Source organism: Pelodiscus sinensis, chromosome 3 (assembly GCF_049634645.1).
Source record: "Pelodiscus sinensis isolate JC-2024 chromosome 3, ASM4963464v1, whole genome shotgun sequence".
NCBI lineage: Eukaryota > Metazoa > Chordata > Testudines > Trionychidae > Pelodiscus > Pelodiscus sinensis.
In genome coordinates this window covers 85342308-85355782 of record NC_134713.1, presented here as the reverse complement: position 1 = coordinate 85355782, position 13475 = coordinate 85342308, and the positions used below count along the sequence as shown (strand labels likewise).

The following is a 13475-nucleotide window of genomic DNA, read 5'->3' as shown; positions in this document are numbered from 1 at the left end:
AGTTCAGTGGAATTACACATGTGCATCACGGGCGGAGTGGGGGGGGGATGGAGAAGATAATAGGCAGTTAAAACAATGATAGTGCTGTGTAAGAACTCAAACATAATAAATCTTGTGCACATAGTAACATAAGCTTTAAATATTGACTTTTATTGAAAGAAATATTGAACTATTATTGTTAGACTTCTGAGTTTAGTACAGACTTGACAAAACACCCACAATAGTGTATGTGGTGCACATATGATGGCTGATATTAAAACTTTAGCAGATAAACAGAAAATGTTTATTCTAAAGAAGCCACCAAGTTTGAGCTGCTATCTTGCATTTTTCCTGTGTTTATCCACTTCTGTTCACAAAAGTTTATTTGACTAATGCACCTATTCACAACTTCTAAAAACAAAAGCATTTTCTATAGCGTAGGTGTTAGGTTCATTCCTCTCAAGAAGGAAATTGAGGGTGCTAGGCAAATGGTGTGTTGGCATAAACTTCAGATCCAGTGTCCCTTTTGATGTAAGAGTAATGATCTCCTCGGACCAGTTGTGTTAGAACAGTTTCCTCCTCCATTTTTTTTTTTAAGTTAGAGGCAAAGAATTGTTTCAAGTCCCTTGCAAACAATGTTTTGATTAGAAATCTATAAATTCTTCACAGGGAAATGTGACTTCACAGAATGAAAACAGTACTTAGCTATTCTACAGATGGTCTCCTCTATAATATGAAGGAATTCCCCAGTCCTTTGAATCCCAGAGCCAATCCCCAGCTGCCCAGTTTCTGTTGATGTTCCATCAAGGAAATACAGTAAAACCTCATTTAACAAGTGCCCGCTTAAAAAGTTTTTGCAATAGCACGATTTTTTGGGGGGGGGGGGCTTTGGGAATTACACAGCCATCCCTGGAATAACACTATTTCCCCAGCCAGCCCGTTGCCGGCAGCTGCACGGGGCTTCCCCCGCCTCACTGCAAAGCGGCGGAGGGTTCGCCACTCGCCGTGCTGTTCCCCGGCAACCCTTCCATGCCAGACATAGTGCAGGTCCCGGCAGACCTGTCCCAGGGGCACACTCCCAACCCAATTTCCCTCCCCTTTCCTCCGCTTCCCTTCCCCAGAGCCAAACACCTCCCCTCCCTGCTGTAACCCAGTCCCCTTTCTCCCCCAACTTTATGTCCCGGTCCCAGCAGACACCATCGCTTGAAATTCAACCCCCACCTTTTCCATTATTTTCAATGGGAAAATTGACCCTGTATAACATGTTTTCACTTAACACGAACATTTTCTGAAACATATCTACAGTGTTAAATGAGGAATTACTGTATCTCTGTTTACTATCACTTCTAATAGTTAACATTGCACTCTCCCAGCTGACACACTCATTAAATCCTTGTTCTGACATACCAGTAAGAAATTCAGGTAACTTAATGAATACCAAAATAAATAAAATTGACTAGACGCATAAATCAACTAACAGAAGTACTTGGTAAAATAATGTACCTATTTCTAGTATTATGTTATAGAATTAATATGAATAAGGACTTCAGAACAGTTTACTTCCCACTGGCAAATAGAGCAAACTTACAAATATCCATGATGCTGAATATGTAATTTAACAATCCATCTCCTCCTGTGCTATTGACGTTACAACGCAAATAGAGGACATCCGCTGTCTGCACAAATTGCATGCCATCACAGCACAATTTGTCTTTATGTGCCTACCATAGTATTTTAGGAGCTTATTCTATTACTAAATCATTGCTTCTTTCACTTAATGGCATTAAAATTAAAACATATAGCCAGATTTATGAAACTAGGAATGGACCTTTTGTGTGTGCTTTATGTTTCTTGGAGAATGTAATTACTGATTTACAACATAGCATCTATTAGGCACCCACCCCCACATATAAGCTATGCTGCAAATCAGCGCTCAACAGTCAACTATCTGAAAAGAGAATTTTATATGCAAAATGCTACCCCTTGCTTGGACATGCTGGCTCTCAACATGTAAAATGAAGAGTCTAAATTTGCTGTTGTAGCACTAGGATTTGGTACATATGGCTAAATAAACAGAAAATTAGGAAGCAGATGCTTGTGGCTTAACAGAGGAATTGTACTTTAAAGATACTTATCTTTACTTGTGGATAAGGAGCAATTTTACTGAGACAGCTGTTTCTTTAATCAGGAAATAACTCAAATCTCAGATGTATACTGTTTTTCTTCACAATATAATGTAATGTGTCTTTATGTTGTATGCTGTATATTTTACGTAAATGTTTTAACTTATTCCACATGAAGAATATTGTCAAAATCATGGAGTGTTAGATTCCTTTCTTCCTTAGCCATAGAGGAAACAGAACCGTGAAATACATTACATTTATGTTGCACTTTTGGATAACTAACATTCCATTTCTAGGAGCAGTATTGCAACAGCAATTACAAAAAAATCTGTCCTAGATTGTGAGCTCTATGAAGTATGGAGTGTTCATCTGTGGAGCACGTCTGTACAATGCCTAGCACAATGTGGACCAGAATCCTGACTGAGGCTTCTGGGCGCTATCATAGTATAAATAATATATAATGTGATAAGACCATGTTCTTTACCCCACAAATATTGGTCATGTAAAAGCAGGAATTGGAAGTTTACCCCATTTTAACATCAAATACTGTGCCTTTTTAGAATTCTAGATTTACAGTGAAATAAAACATTTATTTTGTGTCCCTGGCATGTTGTAATAATACCTCAGAACTCAGATATATTGACACTAAGGTATTTTATAATGCCTTTTAGAAAATTTTCAGAGGCCTTCACTTTAGAGCTAGTTCCAACTATTTATTGCAAACAACTTATTTGTCAAAGATGACCCTTTCTCTCCTCCTTCCCACACCCCAGTTGCCTAAGAACTAGTCATCCCAACATGAAGCAGTTGTGAAAAAAGGCTAATATAATTCAGGGATGTATTAACAGGAGGAACATGTGGGACCCCTAATGATTGGGGGAGGTAACCTAGTGACCCATGATGTGGAAATGCCTTGTGAAATGAGGTTTACCAGAGCGGTCGACAAAGGCTTCCCTTGTCGACCACGCCGCATCTGCACTGCAGCGCTGTGCCTGATCAGCTGATCGTCGGCACGGCGGCCAATTTTTATTTTAATGAAGCAGGGATTATTTAAATCCCTGCTTCTTTGACTATGCAGAGTAAACTATTTTACATGGCTTTGTCAACAGAGCCATGTAGTCTAGACGTTCCCCTTGACTTTAGCAAAGCTTTGATACGGTGTCCCACCGTATTCTTGCAAGCTATTTAAATAAGTATGGATTGGATAAATGGATTGGTGGATAAGGTGGATAGAAAGCTGCCTTAGATATTCAGACTCAGTGGATATTAACCAACTGCTCGATGTCTGGTTGGCAGTCGGTATCAAGCGGAGTGCCCCAAGGGTCAGTTCTGGGGCTAGTTTTGTTTAACATCTGTATTAATGACCTGTGTGAGGGGATGTATTGCATCCTCTGCAGGGTCACAGATGACATTAAGCTAGGGAAAGAGATAGATATGCTGGAGGGAAGGGAAATGGTCCAGATTAATTTAGACAAATGAGGGATTGGATCAGCAACGACAAGTGCAGAACCCTGCACTTGGAACAGAAAAATCCCAGTCACTGTTACAGGCTGGGAACGATTGGCTAAGCAGCAGTTTTGTAGAAAAGAACCTGGAAATTACCGTGGATGAGAAGCTAGCTGTAAGTCAACAGCGTGCCTTGTAGCCAAGAAGGCTATCAGCATATTGGGGTGCATTAGTAAGAGCATTGCCAGCAGATCTAGGGAACTGATTATTCCCCTTTATTTGGCGCATCTGGAGTATTGTGTCCAATTTTGGGGGCCCAGTTATGTCCACATCTTTTCTGTATTGGAGAGAATCCAGTGGAGGGTAGCAAAAATGATTAGAGGGCTGTAGCATGTGACTTATGAGGAGAGGTTGAGGGCTTTGGGCTTGTTGAGTCTACAGAAAAGAGTGGGGAGGGGGGTTGATAGCTTTCAACTTCCTGAAGGGAGGTTCCAAAGAGGATGGAGAGAGACTATTATTAGTGGTGACAGATGGCAGAAAAAGAACAATGGTCTCAAGTTATAGTGGGGGAGGTCTAGGTTTGATATCAAGAAAAACTATTTCACTCGGAGGGTGGTGAAGTACTGGAATGGGTTACCTAGGGAGGAATCTCCATCCCTAGAGGTTTTTAAGTCTCGGCTTGACAAAACCCTGGCTAGGGTGATTTAGTTAGGGGTTGGCCCTGCTTTTAGCATGGGGATGAACTCTTATGACCTCCTGAGATTTCTTTCAACCATATGATTCTGGGGTCATACCCTCCTGTTGTATGAAAGATACAAGAGGTAATTGTGCAGCAGTATGAAGCGGTGACATATTGGATCCAACTTGGGGTGCCATGCTTTAAGAAAGATGTGGACAAATTGGAGAGTCTAGAGCAGAGCAAAAGTCAGGTTTCATTCAGAGAGTTAGTTGTGTTAGTCTGTTTCAACAAAAACAAGGAGGACTCTGTGGCATTTTCAAGACTAACACATTTATTGAGGTATGAACTTATACCTTAAGTTCATTAATCTTGAAATAAATCAGATTTTCTCAGCCTGTTATGAGGAAGGATTAAAAAAAGCCTGTGCATGTGTAGTGGTAAGACTGTAGGGAGACCTGGTAATAAAGTTCAAAATGTGTTATGGGCCCTTTTATAAAGAGGGATGATGATCAGGTGTTCTGTGTTTCCACAGAAGGTAGAAGCAGATGTAACCAAACTAATCTGCAGCAAGGGAGATTTAGGCTGAATACTAGGAAAACTTTATAGCTTTAAGGGCTAGTTAAGTATTGAACTCAGTTACCAAGGGAAATTATGGCAACCTTAGGGAGTTTTTAAGAACAGGTTGAATAAACAGCTGTCAGATGGTCTAGATATGTATGGTCCTGCCTCAGTGAAGGGGGACAAACTGGGTGACCTCTCAAGTCCTTTCCAGCCCCATGGATATCAGATGGCTTTTCAAAGCCCCATTCATATCTGAAAATCAAATAATTCAAGCTGAGAAATGTATGCATTTCTGTGTTCCTCTAACCTCACTTTCAATTGTACCAATAAACACAAACCTTAAAGAAATTGATAACAGTTGTTACAAATATCAGCCACATTAGCAATACTGCCCTTTGGCTCCAGATTAAGGCCTTTTCTCAAGGTGTTAAAACTGGGGGTGGGGGTACTTTGTTTTTGTTTTTTGCCATTTTTTGGCTACAGAAGCACAACCAAAAGACACTGCTAAATATAATTGAAACAAAATCCTCTTTCTTGTGGTTTTGTTTTATGTATATATTTTGAGTTGAGCCTCTAGTTGTGCTGTCACATGCCTCACGGCCAGTTTCAAGCATGAATCTAAATACAAATTACTATACAGCAGTATCTCATCCTTCTCTTGTGATCTTGTTTAGTTCTCTCCAAGATTGTTAGTATTTTATGCTGGTCATTGCTGGCTTTCCTGAAACAAGATTTCAGAAGACATTAGAGCCATACTTCAGTTCCTTAGTTGCAAGATTTCAAAAAAATCCTCATGTTAGATACTGGCATACTGCTAGAATTAGCAAGTATGATTGATTAATTTTTCAGTGTTTACTGCTATGTATATTTGGATTAAACATGGGAAGCTCTCACTAATCCAATTATTTTAATCTGATTAAGCTCTCCAAAGTCTCTTCTGATAGCTAACTCTATGGTATGGTGTAACTTCTTTTTGGGGGGGGAGGGAGTGGAGGAAGGGATTTACAATGATTTTTCTAACAAAAGAGGAGTAATTTCCTTTTCCTATGGTGCATAGTACAGTACCATAAAACAGTTGAAGCTAATCTATTGAAAGGGGTGGCAACATTTTTTTACTTTACTTTAGGTAATTTTTTTTCAAAATAGAAAACACTTTCTCAACTATTTTATTAGTTTTATTCAACAGCAATTTTTATTAAGATTTAACTACCTTGTAAACTTATGGGTACATTCCATGCTCTGTCTCCAAATAACAGTATTGAAAAAAATATGAAATACAGTGTGCTACATATTATACCTTTACATATGGTAAGAAATAGTCCTATTTCATGTTTAGGAATTTGTCAGTCTTAGGAATAGACAGATAGAAGTTTAGTCATAATGTGTTAAGCTAAGCAGAAGACTTAATATTAACCAAGCACTGACTGATGCTTTGTATATTCTGGGAGTGCAGTATAACAAACAGAATTTTTAGGGCATGGTTGCCACGGGAGTCTATATACAGAAATATTTTGTAGACTGTTACACATTTGACTAGTCAGATTTCCAGTGTAGATACCCAACATACCATTACTGGAACACTTATTTATTCGCTTCTGGATTTTTCATGGCTATAACTTTCTATATCCTGTAAAAATACTGTTACTTGCATTTTTTTTAATGTTTCTTTACACTGAATAAAGTTAGATCAAGATTGTTTCAAAATTTGGAACCTAAAGTTAAACCTTTCCATCTTTCTTAATTTAGCATTGAAATAAAGAGCCTGATTTTTTTCAGTAGTGTTCCAGTACGCGCACTAATTTTGGCGAGGGGGAAGGAGTTGGGTTTTTGTTTGTTCGTTTTTAAATCTGGTCTGGAACATTCAACTTTTGATAAGGGTACTGTGCTTGTTTTTTTCCATGCTATTTAATATAAAAATATTCAGTAAACATAAAGGGGCTTCTGTTATAGGATCTGTGTCTTCCCGTTTAATCTTACTACCACAATGTATGCACTTTCACATCTCATTTGCTTTTTGTGTGTTTGTGTGTGTATTAGGAAATGGGAATTTATGCAATATGCTAACATAATGAGTTTGATATATATGACATGGTTAGAAATTTTATATTTCTTCTGTATTTGTTTGTTTCCATTTGGGTGACCTATTGAGGAGCAGTTTAGAGTTGTAGGGATTTTTTTCTTGTTGCTATGTTTATGATTACCTTATAGTCACTTAGCAAGTTATTCAAATACTGAGACACATTCAGTAACAGCCTTTCCTTGCAATTGTTTGTTTTTACAATTATCATTGCATTGCTAGTAATAGGTATTTTGTGATTCCACCACTGTTTTTAAACTATTTTAAAGTTGGTCCGTTGCATTTTTAAGGAAATAGTGTATTCATTGAATTTAAACATAGCAAACTCTCAAAATAACTTGTAGCTATGCAATGACAATTATAAAACATCTTACCTACAGTTAAAGGCTCTCTTGTTGAATTTGTGAAACCATCTGGAAAACCTGCAGATGGATCATAAAGACCAAGAACATGATGTTTTTGCAATTGCTTCAAATAATGTGAGATTTAAAGTATTCCCTATCTAGAAGTGTTGCCATCATGCTAAATAATAGACCAATATTAAAAGTGGAAAATAGAATTTATGTGTGTAGCTTTTTGAAATTATTTGAGAGAAAGCAATACTTTAGTGTATGACCTTATAGTATAGAAAAATATCAGAATGAGTTTTTCAAAACAGTTCTGTTAGCAGATCATTTTAAACTTAAATAAATCAGTACTTATGGTAGTAAAAATTAAATTCCCTTAGGGAAAAACAAAGCTGACCCTCCTTCATTGTCATATCCTTGTTTTTCTTTTGCATTGAGGTATTTTTGGTCTGGCCCTCTGGGAAAAGCGGTCAGTAGCTGCAAAGAAAACTGTACAACCTAGTACCCTGTTTCTATCTGTAAATATATTGCAAAAAGGAGAAAAATGTTTTATTTGACATATTTAGAAGTGTGAAGAAAATGTCTTTAAGTTTTCAATACCCTGTATATTTTTAAAAATTCAAAGTATTATGTTTTCCTGATTTTGTTGTTAAATTTTAACTTCCAATTTCTTCATTCTGCAGAAAACTGTTCCAGAAGTGTGTGGCTTTTTATTTTATTTTTTTAATTAGCCAGATACCACAATGCATAAATTAGTCTGGAGCTTTAGCATAAGATAAAATTACCCCATCACTTCTGGTGAAAGTTAATATATTTTGATGGCATTAAAAATCCCCTTTAATTTACAATAATTCAAAATGTTTGGCAGTGCGTTATAGTTAGAATTTGTAGGAGGCACTTATTCCATCTGTGTCCTATTTTCACTTTTTTTTTTCCAGATCATTTCATTAAGTATTGTTATTAGGTTAATTTGACTTTCATAATCTCAGAAGAGTAGCTGTGTTAGTCTGGAACTTGAAAAACAATGAGTGGCCGTGTAGTACCATAGGGTGTGCCTAGACTACATGGCTCCATCAATGGAGCCATGTAAATTAGTGTAGTCGGCATAATCAAAGAAGCAGGGATTTAAATAATCCCCGCTTCATTAAAATAAACATGGCCGCCGCACTGTGCCGACAATCAGCTGATCCGACACAGTGCAGCAGTCTAGATGTGGATCTGTCGGCTGGGGAAGCCTTTGCTGACCGATCCCTTATGCCTCATGAAATGGGGTTTACAGGATCAGTCAGCAAAGGCTTCCCCAGCCGACAGATCCGCGTCTAGACTGCTGCACTGTCGGATCAGCTGATTGTCAACACAGCATGGTGGCCATGTTTATTTTAATGAAGCAGGGATTATTTAAATCCCTGCTACTTTGACTATGCCGAATACACGAATTTACATGGCTCAGTTGACAGAGCCACATAGTCTAGACACACCCTGAGAGACTAACCAAAATATTTAGTAACTTTCATAATATTAGTCATTCCAAAATAGAGAGGACCATTTTTCTTTGACAGAGATTGATATAGACTTATTTTATTCAGGAGCACTAACCTATATTTGGATTGTTGTAGAGTTCATTCCCACCACCAAGGATAGCTTTGGGCTCAATCCCACAATTAGATACAAGTGAGAAGACCTTTGCACCCATGTTGATCTTAATGGGGTCCCATGGGAGTGTAAGGACCTGACTACAGGATTAGAGCATGGGAGTATAAGGAGCTGACACACAGTTTAGCTGGGCTTCAGGGGAGGGAAGAGGTGGGAGCCACCACATAGGTCAGCTGGGCTGTGGGGGGAGAGGGGAGAGCAGGAAGCATGGGAGAGTGGGGAAAGCAGGGCGTCTGAAGTGACCTCCCCTGGTCCAGAAAACATCACTCATCCAGAACCAGTCAATTCCCAAGAGTGCCGAATTAGGGAGGTCCAATCTGTATTCAGTTGTGAATACTTGATCTACTGCCTAAAAAATGAGGCTTTCATTTAAATCCACAATGATCAATTCAGTAAAATAAAAGTTTCATGTGAGTACACTCACCACCTCTGCATATTATATCTGCCTGGTGAATGAGAATAATTTCTATAAGTAAGACTTTTAAAAATTTATTTAAACTCTCCACACTGAACGCCCAGTGTCTGTGTCCAAATTCATAGTTACTCAGAACATACAACTTTAGTTCTTCGTTGCATAGGGATGGCTTTCTGAGTTTGAGAGAGGTCAAAAGAGTGTCCCACAATTTAAGAGATGAACAAATTATTATAAAAACAATTATTGTAGGAAGGTGGCTGAAAATACTTCACATGTAATAGTTCTAGCAAGGGTTAACACTGTGGTAGAACACAAATCAAAATAGAGGAATCCACATGACTTACTAGTAATAGGGGCCACAGTAGTCATAGGCATTATATTATATCAGCACATGCCTCCCCTAGTGCTTGTGTACAGATAAAATATTTCATTTAGTGAAACTATCAAATTGATCATCTTTCATTAGGCATATGTTTACTTAAATATATATTTTTTAAAATTAAGAAGTTAATTTTTAGAGGCAGATTAATAAATTAACAATTTTATAATGCTTTGTGCATTGCATGAATAAAATGCCAGGTCAAGTTTTGTGTCTACTGACTGTAGATGGAATAAATATATTTAAAATCTTTTGATGGATTTTAAACTTTGATAAACATTGGTTAAAATCTATATTGGCATGTGGGTGTGTCTTTAAAAATGTTTCAACTTAATTTTCCTCCATTTATCAAAAGCATACACTTTGTGGGCTCCTTTCATAACTTTTATTTCTTCCACACTGTTAAAATTTATGGTCTGCAAAAGATAAATGTTCTGATACAGATTGAACTAATTAATTGCCGCTAAGATCGGTTTTTCTTACTGTTACTGAACTGTAGTAAAGGTATCAATTAAATTACGGTAATAAAAAGTTGCTTTAACTATTAGCTTTTATTCTGTTCAAGGATGGTCATTCTTGCTGGATCCCATTACAATTCGTTATGTTCAGCATTTACATGGCATTTTTATACTTGGTATCACCGTTGTCAGTACTGTTTTACTCATTAGATAGTTCCTTGGCAGTCAGTAGCATAGAAGTGTTAACTTATAATTGTAGATAAATTGTGGAATGACTGTAGTTCCTTAATTCTAGTTCAAACTTTTGAATTTTGGAAAGAGGTAGATTAATTTCCAACCATTGAGTTATTTATTAAAATCTTGGTTGGAAGTGACAAGAGTAGAATTTTATGCTTAAGACACATTCTAGTTAAATTGAAAAATTACTCTAGACCTATTTTCCTAATGGACTTTGCTTTTCCTTTTCAACTCCTATACTTCTAGTTACTAACTTTGAAAAGGATGTTCCAATTAACTTATTATCATAAATGTGCTTAATTTTCTTTCTGGGATTTTTAAGCTGATGTAATATATCTTCAGAGCATTACAGTTTATGTAAATAACTTATGGCTTTCGTTGTCTAGAAGTGGGGCAAATATTTCCTTAACATTTAATATTAGAACCATTAGTTTTTGCCAACCAATCCTTGTCTCTCTCAGAAACAGGCAAAACAAGGTTCATCAAAATAGAGATGTAAATATAACAAGACTGAGTGATGGAAGTTTTATTACTAAAAGATTTGTGAATAATTTGAAATTCAGTAAGGTAGCATTAAAATCTTGATAATGTTTAAACATGATAAAATACTACAATAACTACTTCTGGACAAAAAGATATTATATTCCTTGTTGAGCCTGTGTGTAGGCTACTTAATAATGCTTAATACAGCCAATAATGTACCACAATTGGTAAATCATGATCATGCCCTAGTATCCCATAGTATAGTTAAATATGTTTTTATTTATAAAATACAACTCAAACTCTGCCAGAGCACGTCTTAAAAATATTTAAAAATGAAACATTAACAACCATCAACCTTGACTCCTGTTGAACAAAATAAAATGTGTTCCCACAGTACCTCATTTAGGCAGCATCTCATTCTCCCAGTTACTATGTGTTAAATATAGGGTCTTCCAGCATGAGTTGTCCAGTTGACCTCTACTTCTATAATGCCATATTGTCTCACATGTAACCCCAGTATTGGTATTGTAGATCAATCTGAACAACTTAAATTGCAGGCATAAAGAAATGAAAAACGAGTGCAGTCTTCATGGACTTCCTATCACATGTTCCCTATAGCTGGTACCCCCAAGCAGAAAGACAGCTGACTTCTGCACTAGCTGTGGCTTCTAAGTACATAAGGCCCTACGAAATTCACCATACTTTATGGCCAATTCCATGGTCATAGGATTTGAAAATTGGTAAATTTCACATTTTCAGCTGTTTAAACCTGAAATTTTATAGTATTGTAACCGTGAGGCCCCCACCTAAACGGAGACTATGGAGGGAGGGGGTCACATATCCATTGTAAGGGGCCCATGGGATTTGCCATCCTCACTTGTGTGCTGACTTCAGACCTTCCTGCAACCACAGGAGGTTCCAAGAGGTAGAAGTGGATCTGCTCTTCCCTGTGCTGCTGGGAGCACCCAAAATAGGGGCTTTTCTCTGCTAGTCCTGATCAGCTTCGCGGGAGGGACAGTACTTGTTCATTTTTCTGTACTGTGGCAGAAAATGCTGCACCCCCCTACCCCACACCCAGCTGGGAACCTCAGGCTACTGCCCATTCCAGACAGCATCCTGAAGCAAGGGGAGGCACCTGGAGGTGGGTTGGTCTTGTAGCTCCTCACTCCAAGCAGCCATGCAGGAAATAGAGCAGTCCTGTCCCTCGACTGTCCAACTCCATGAGTTGCTGCAGGAATTGCTGCCTAGTCTCAGTGTTCTGCATCAGGGAGGGCACCTGGATGTGAATCTGTTCTGGTCCCTTCCCCCGATATTACCAGAACAGTTTGCAGGGAAGGGACAAGTCCTACCTTTCTCTTGCCTAGTCGAGCTAGGAAGCCCCCTTTTGATGTAGTGCTCTTAGGAACAAAGAGACATCACATTCCACAGGCTAAGGCTTATTTCACAGACCATGACACACTTTTTTTGGCCATGAAATTGGTAGGGCCCTACCTATATATTAACTCCATATGTACTGCATTATAATAAAGCAGTCTGGAGGGCACAGACATAATTTGTGGCCAAATCCATGTAAAAATACAATAGACTACTTAGAAGAGTCCAAAACAAACTGGATATTGAAAGCACCCTGAACAAATTGCTTGTTTTCCCCCATTGTCAAATCTCTACTAAATCTTTCTTGGTATTTGTTTGGCCCTGCTCACAGCACTCAGTTCCTACCTCTCTTCCCTGGAGTAAAGTAAGTTTGAGAGCCGGAGGTGGAGCTGAAGCTCCAACTCATGCAAATAACTCCTCCAGTTCAAGAATGCAACTAATCTATCCAAAATCGGACACATTTCTGTTGCAACTCCAACCATGGAATTGAGTAAGTCACAAAGGCTGGTAAGATATGGGACCCAATGGGGAAACTATAGTTGCATGGGAAACTAAGACTAGATACAAATTCTCAGAGGGATAGCCATGTTAATCTGTAATTTTAAAACTAAGTAGTCCTGTGACCCCTTAGAAACTAACACAAATACTTTAGTCAGAGGCCAGAAGGGACCATGATCACTATCACTACCTAGTATCCACATACTAAACCCAACAACTAAAATTATGCCAAAAAATGAGAGATCCTTTGTTAAATAAATACCTACATTGTTTACAAATATAACAATGGCTTTTGGAAAGTACACTATTGTTTATCAACTTGCTTTTCTTTATAAGACAGTAAATGAGTCTGTCCCTTTCTTCTCTTGCACTGATCCACTAGCAAATGTAGTTATTTACACACACACACACACATCTGTACAAAGGCGGGAGGTGCTTTTTTTCCCCCCTCTTTCTTGGAAAAAATCTGACCTATAATGCCAATTTAAATCATGATCTATATCAAACTGAGAATTGATATCTAAAAACATGTATTATAAATCTATTCATGGAAGAAAGTGAGCTGGAGGAGGAGTCATTGCTGGAGAGAAAATCAGTGATATTTAATGCACCTAGGACAATTCCTTGTTGGATGTCATGTAAAACCCCCCTGTGATTCAAAGCCGATAATAGTGCTTGAAAATCCAAGTGTGGTAATTGGTGTCCATAAATAGGTTTGTAGATTAAATTAGAGAAGTTTCCCTGTATTAGAAAACTCTCTCCTTGA

The 13475-nt window shown here is 37.9% G+C and overlaps 1 protein-coding gene across 1 annotated transcript in view; it reads left to right on the top strand.

Moving 5' to 3' along the window:
- Nucleotides 1–13475, top strand: part of MAN1A1 (mannosidase alpha class 1A member 1) — a 186755-nt gene that overhangs the window by 108846 nt on the left and 64434 nt on the right. The window lies entirely within an intron of this gene.